This window comes from Podarcis gaigeae, assembly GCF_964106915.1.
Source record: "Podarcis gaigeae genome assembly, chromosome: 9".
NCBI classification, from domain to species: Eukaryota; Metazoa; Chordata; class Lepidosauria; order Squamata; family Lacertidae; genus Podarcis; species Podarcis gaigeae.
The window spans coordinates 79,452,532-79,458,613 of record NC_139685.1 but is presented as its reverse complement, the minus strand read 5'-3'; positions in this window follow the sequence as shown (position 1 = coordinate 79,458,613).

The window sequence follows — 6,082 nt, the reverse complement described above, 5'->3', positions numbered from 1 at the left end:
ATCAGGGTCTTTTCCAGGGAGTCTTCTCTTCTCAGGAGGTGGCCAAAGTCTTGGAGCCTCAGCTTCAGGATCTGTCCTTCCTGTGAGCACTCAGGGCTGATTTCCTTCAGAATGGAGAGGTTGGATCTTCTTGCAGTCCATGGGACTCTCAAGAGTCTCCTCCAGCACCAGAATTCAAAAGCATCCATTCTTTGGCGATCAGCCTTCTTTATGGTCCAGCTCTCACTTCCATACATCACTACTGGGAAAACCAGAGCTTTAACTATATGGACCTTTGTTGGCAAGGTGATCTCTCTGCTTTTTAAGAATCTAGAAGGCATTAATAGAGAATTAGGCAAATTCGTGGAAGCGAGGGCTGTCTATTAGCCACCATGGCTCTGCCCTGCACCCCACAGTCAGAGGCAGCAGCGCTTCTGACCCACCGCTGAGGGGAAGGGCTTCTTCCCACAAGCATCTGGCTGGGCACTCCTTGTGAGAAGCGGACGCTGGACTAGATGGGCCGTGGGCCCGATCCAGCAGGCTCTTCTTATGTTTTTGATAAACGAAAAGGGTGCGTGTGCTGATTTGTTTCTGCATTGCTTTTGCAGCCGCGCCCTGGCAGCGGAGCTGTCCAGCAGGTCCCGATCCGCCCCTCTCAGTCCGCAGCCGAGGATCTCCAGCGGCTCAGTAGCTTGGAAAGAAGGTGAAGTGGGTGGCGGGGGGGAAGCCCCCCACCCGAGACCCTCCAGGGGGAAATGCCGCCCCCCTCGCGGCTTCACCATCGCATTGGCTGCACCACCAAAGCCCAATTCAACCCAAACCCTGATCACTTCTTTATTTGTTGTTAACAGTTATATCCCGCCTTTTGTCTAAGGGGTCAGCAAACTTTTTCAGCAAGGAGCCGGTCCACTGTCCCTCAGACCTTGTGGGGGGCAGGATTATATATATATATATGTATGTATGTATGTATGTATGTATGTATGTATTTGGGGGGGATGAACGAATTCCTGTGCCTCACAAATAACCCAGAGATGCATTTTAAATAAAACATTCTACTCATGTAAAAACACCAGGCAGACCCCACAAATAACCCAGAGATCCATCGTTCTGCCTAGACACTGAAGTCCAGCTCCAAGGGCCTTCTAGCGGTTCCCTCGCTGCGAGAAGCCAAGTTACAGGGAACCAGACAGAGGGCCTTCTCGGTGGTGGCGCCCGCCCTGTGGAACGCCCTCCCAGCAGATGTCAAAGAGAAGAACTACCAAACTTTTAGAAGACATCTGAAGGCAGCCCTGTTTAGGGAAGCTTTTAATGTTTAATAGGTTATTGAATTTAGTGTTCTGTTGGAAGCCGCCCAGAGTAGCTGGGGAAGCCCAGCCATATGGGCGGGGTATACATAAATTATTATTATTATTATTAATTTTAATTTTAAATTAAAGGACACATTCTACTCATGACTGTCCGCGGGCCGGATTGAAGAGGAATTGGGCGGGATCCGGCCCCCGGGGGCCTTAGTTTGCCTACCCGTGTAAGGAGCCCAAGGCGGAGTACATAGTTCTCTCCCTCCTCATTTTTATCCTCACAAGAACCCTGCGAGGTAGGTCAGGCTGAGAGCTGTCGCAACAGGCCCCCCAGGACACTCAGGGAGCTTCCTGGCCCTGTGGGGACTTGGACCCTGGTCTCTGGCAGCTCTGAGTCAGGCGCTCTGACCCCCACACTGCCCAGCATCTCTTCCTTCGGGAGTTTCCTGCCAGGCGCTGCTCTCCAGACTTTTCTGGTCCCGGGGATGCCCGTCGCTTCTTCAGCTGCTGCAGCTGCAGTTGCAATTATGCTTTCGGTTAAACCCCCAACTTGCATTAATACACATATAAAAATACTTTGAACACAAAACAAAAAGCATTTAAAACAGGCGATTCAACAGTAGGAAGAATTAGCAGCGAAAGGTTTTTCAGATTATCCATCGAAGATTAACCCCATGACTTGTTGAGTTGCCCCATTTACTAGGAAATAAGGCTGCGATCCTCGAAATAAGTCCAAATGTGCACAGCGGGTCTCCCTCCCGCGTAAAGAAGCCCGGGATCGCGCCACTTCTTGTTCACGCAGCTCATAGGGTGTATCCAGAAAACAACAGCTTGAATTTCTGACGACCCACAGATGCATCAATGGGCGCCAAAGTCTTCCCCCACAATGGATCGCGAGCGTTTCAGGGGCCGAGTGCAGGTATTAGTCGGGCCACTTGCAGCAGGGTGAAAAGATCACGAATTCGGGGCTTGAGCGGATTTGGATAGGAAACTCCGCAGGCATGGACGTCCGCAGGGGCAAGAGGGCAACCCCCCCCCCCCCAGATACCCAGTGTTCGTTTTTAGAAAAACAAAAACAGGAAGTCTATAGCATTTGCAGAACCTGAGATACATTATTTCGATAAATGTCCAGGCACGATTTCGCCCCCTGCCCTCTTTGTGGATAAACCACCCTGTTTATCTCTTTCTCTGTTTTTTATTTCCCTCCCCACCCCAGAAAAATCCCTGCGAACCCCCAGATATGCAAGCGCTGCTTCTGGATTTTGTTTCGAATGACGCGCAAAGTAACTGCATTTACTAGAAGGACTAAAAATGCAATGAGTGCCGGGTTAATTTCGGCACTTATGTATTGCATTTGGACTCCACCTTTTCCCCTAAGGAGCTGAATGTAGCTGGCGCGGTTCTCTCCCTCTCCTTTTAACCCCCACACGAACCCTGTGAGGGAGGTTAGGCTGAGAGAAGAAGGGACTGCCCCCCCCCCAGGTCAGCCAGTGAGCTTCATGGCTGAGTGCAGGATTTGAACCCTGGTCTCTCCTAGGTCCTGGCTCGACACTCTAACCACTATGCAACCACTGGCACCTAAAAAGGTTTTCTACTATGTCCGGACCTATTTTTTTTTTTTTTTAATTTGAGTTATCAAATGCAGCAAAGCAAAATGGCTTTTTTTTTTTTAAGAGGCGGAGGCGCACGCTGCCTGCCAGGTGATCAGTGCGGTCCACAGGGATAACACTAGTCACTTGGAAAGGAAGGCAGGCTTGACCCTGTCCAGGCGCAGCCTCGCTGCCTTCCCCGAGCTCACCTGACAGGTGACCAGGCAGGGGAAGATGCCCCTTACAGCCAGCAGGCGGCGCCAAGGTTGCCCCGCGGCTAGTAAGCTTGTCTTTTGCACAGAGAAACAAGCGGCTAGTCCTCAGGACTTAGAAAATCACTTTCGAGGAGTTGCGATTCGCAACACGTCGTTTGGGGTCAAGAAAACGTTTCCAGAGATTCCTAGCAAGACGTGGGGAAGCGGGCAGACGACTGTAGAAAAAGTAAGCCATCCTTTGGAGCTCGCGGCAGGCCTTTAAATCAGCCTTGCTCCAAAAAGGGCGAGGGAAAGGGCTGCCCCCCCTCCACCGACGCAGCGCAATTTCTTCTTCCGCGCCCAGGACATCCTGCCGGTGCGTGCGCCCTTCTTGCGCGCGTCTCCTCGCGATCCAGTGGCCTTATCTGCAGCCTGGCCGACGTCTTGCTGGAGAGGGGAGGACGTGCCCAGAAAGCCCCCACCCCTGTTTGCCGAATGGCTCGCGCGTCTGCCTTTGTGGGGGTGGCAAAGATCAGGGCTGCCGCCATTATGAGCTAAAAGCAAAGGTAATTCCGTGCTCAGATTCCAAGCCAGGAAATTGCAGAATTCAGTGCCCTGTTACAAATCAAGCCTGATTTCAGCGGTTCGCTTTCGGACTAGAAGAGCCAAAAATGTTGCTATTGACAGAGGTAGGAAGTTGAATTCTGCACTCAGGACCACCGAGACTGCCTTTTCGGCATTCTGCAGGATCGTGGTCCGCACCTAGGTTTACAAAGTTGATGTGAGTTTTAATTTGCTTCGGTCTGTTGTTGTCTCAACTTTTTGTATGTTTTAAATTACTCCTGTCAATTTTTTAAAGTGATAATTTTATCGTTCTCTCTTTTTTTGTAAATCGCTTTGAGATTTTTTCCTACAATCCAGCGGGGTGTACATTTTACGAAATAAATGAAATGAAATAAATACCCAGCCCTGTCTGAGGGAGGGACCCTGCAGGAACTTCGGGGGCTGCTCAGTTTGTAGAAAAGGGGTTTGCACGGGGTTCAGAAAGACTTGAGAGAGTCCTCCAGATTCCCAGACTATCCCTCTTGAGCTCAGCTCTCTTCTGTCTCGTTGATGTGAGACTTAAATTCTTAGGTTGCATCCTGGCTACAACTTCCTCATCCTCCACACACTTCTCTCTCAGATTCAGTGTGTGTGTGTGTGCTGCTGGCATCCCAAGGACTAGGCAACGGGGGCCTCATCAAACACCCACAACCACCACTACACCAAAGACCCTCCCAATTTTGGTGGGGGTGGCAAATAGTAATACTTTTACTGGCACCCGTCCATCTTAAGAGAAAACAGAGTGCGTCTCCAGGGGGTGAAGTTAAACAGCAAAAGCGAAACCCCTTGGCACAAGCCTGGGCAGCGTGTCTGGAGGTCCTGGGCTGCCCACATGACAAGACCCCCCTCTGGGCCTCACAGAGCAAGACCTTTGGCACCATCTTGGCGGCAGGAGCAGCTGGAAGGCTCCACCCAAACATCTTAGAGACTCCACTCTGGGTTTGTGTAGGGTTTACACCTGAGATTATTCTTCTCCCAAATATGTCACTCAAGGCAGCAGAGGTTTAGGATCAGAGTTTTATTTCTCCTGACTACCTTCCCAGGTGGATGAGCCCCACCTGCCCCTCACTTCCCTTTACAGCACATGCAGAAACTGCCTTCTGGACTGCTGGATTCAGTCATGGCTTCCTTTACTCAATCCTCTGGAGCCTGTCTTCACCTGCAGGTGAAGCCCCTGACTCATGAAGGGTTGGAGATCCCTTGGCTCCCCTCACAGTGTTTAGCCCAGTAGTGTCCAAACTTTTTTCAAAGAGGGCCAGATTTGATGAAGCGAAGGGCCGTGGGGGCTGACCAAAGTTGTTGACCGTTTTTTAGAATTAAAGTTGTTGAGGTTTTTACCCCAGGAAATAAACACCCACAGGGGCCAGATCAAACCAACTGGCGAGCCAAATTAGGCCCCCGAAACGGACTTTGGACATGCCTGATTCAGCCGATCTGGTGTAGCCATTCCTGGGATGTAGCATCTGTTGCATGCTGACAGATTGTTTGAGGCACAGGTGAGAGCTGATTGTGGGGGGCACAGACCACTGGTGGAGAAGCTACCCTAGAAGGAGCACAACATGTATGTGGGATGTGAAACACAAGAGCAGTCAAGTACAACATTCCTAGAGTGAACATGTTTACACATGGGGAGGAATGTTTGTCCAGCCAGCAGGTCAACTTCCTGTTTCCTTTTGGGCTGGGACAGACTTCCTCTGCATGTGACTAGAGGTGGGCGTGGCCTCACCTGTGCAGGTAATGACAAAAGCACAGGGTAGGGCAGCCATCTCTCTCTCTCTCTTTGACTACATGCATAGAAGAAGCAACATCTGCTTAGCCAAAGATGCTCTCTTCCAGCCAAGAGAGGACAAAGGGATGGTCTCCTTATGAGATAGTTTCCAGGTGTATGTTACTTTTCTAAGCTAAGTCTGCCTCCTGGGATCCTATTGTGAACAGAATTATGTGTGAGTAAACCTTGTTATACTTTTATAGAAGACACTGTTGTGTCTTATCTTTTATGAGGGAATAAGGGGAAAATACCAGAACAGTTATTATAGAGGCTTTAGCGAGCCTGAGCAAACGCATCCGCTGCAAGTTTAAAAAGGGGAATGTTACTCTGCTAAATTATGAACTTCTTAACACAAGTTGGAAAGGCTATAATCACACAATATATCCTCTCCTGCATCCCTGAACATTCCCACAATGTATTCATCCATAGCTACTACCCCTCCTCTAACACCCCTACACCCCCAAATTGTAGTAGTAGTGATAAAAAAAGAGAATCCAACAGTCTGAGTGTTGGGATGGACAGAGACCCCAATTTCACCCTGACGGGCATCACCAGAAAGGTCATTTGAAGAGGGGAGAATCATGGAATTGTAGAGTCATCTGGTCCAATCCCCTGCAATGCTGGAATCACAGCTAAGTGGGTGGGTGACCT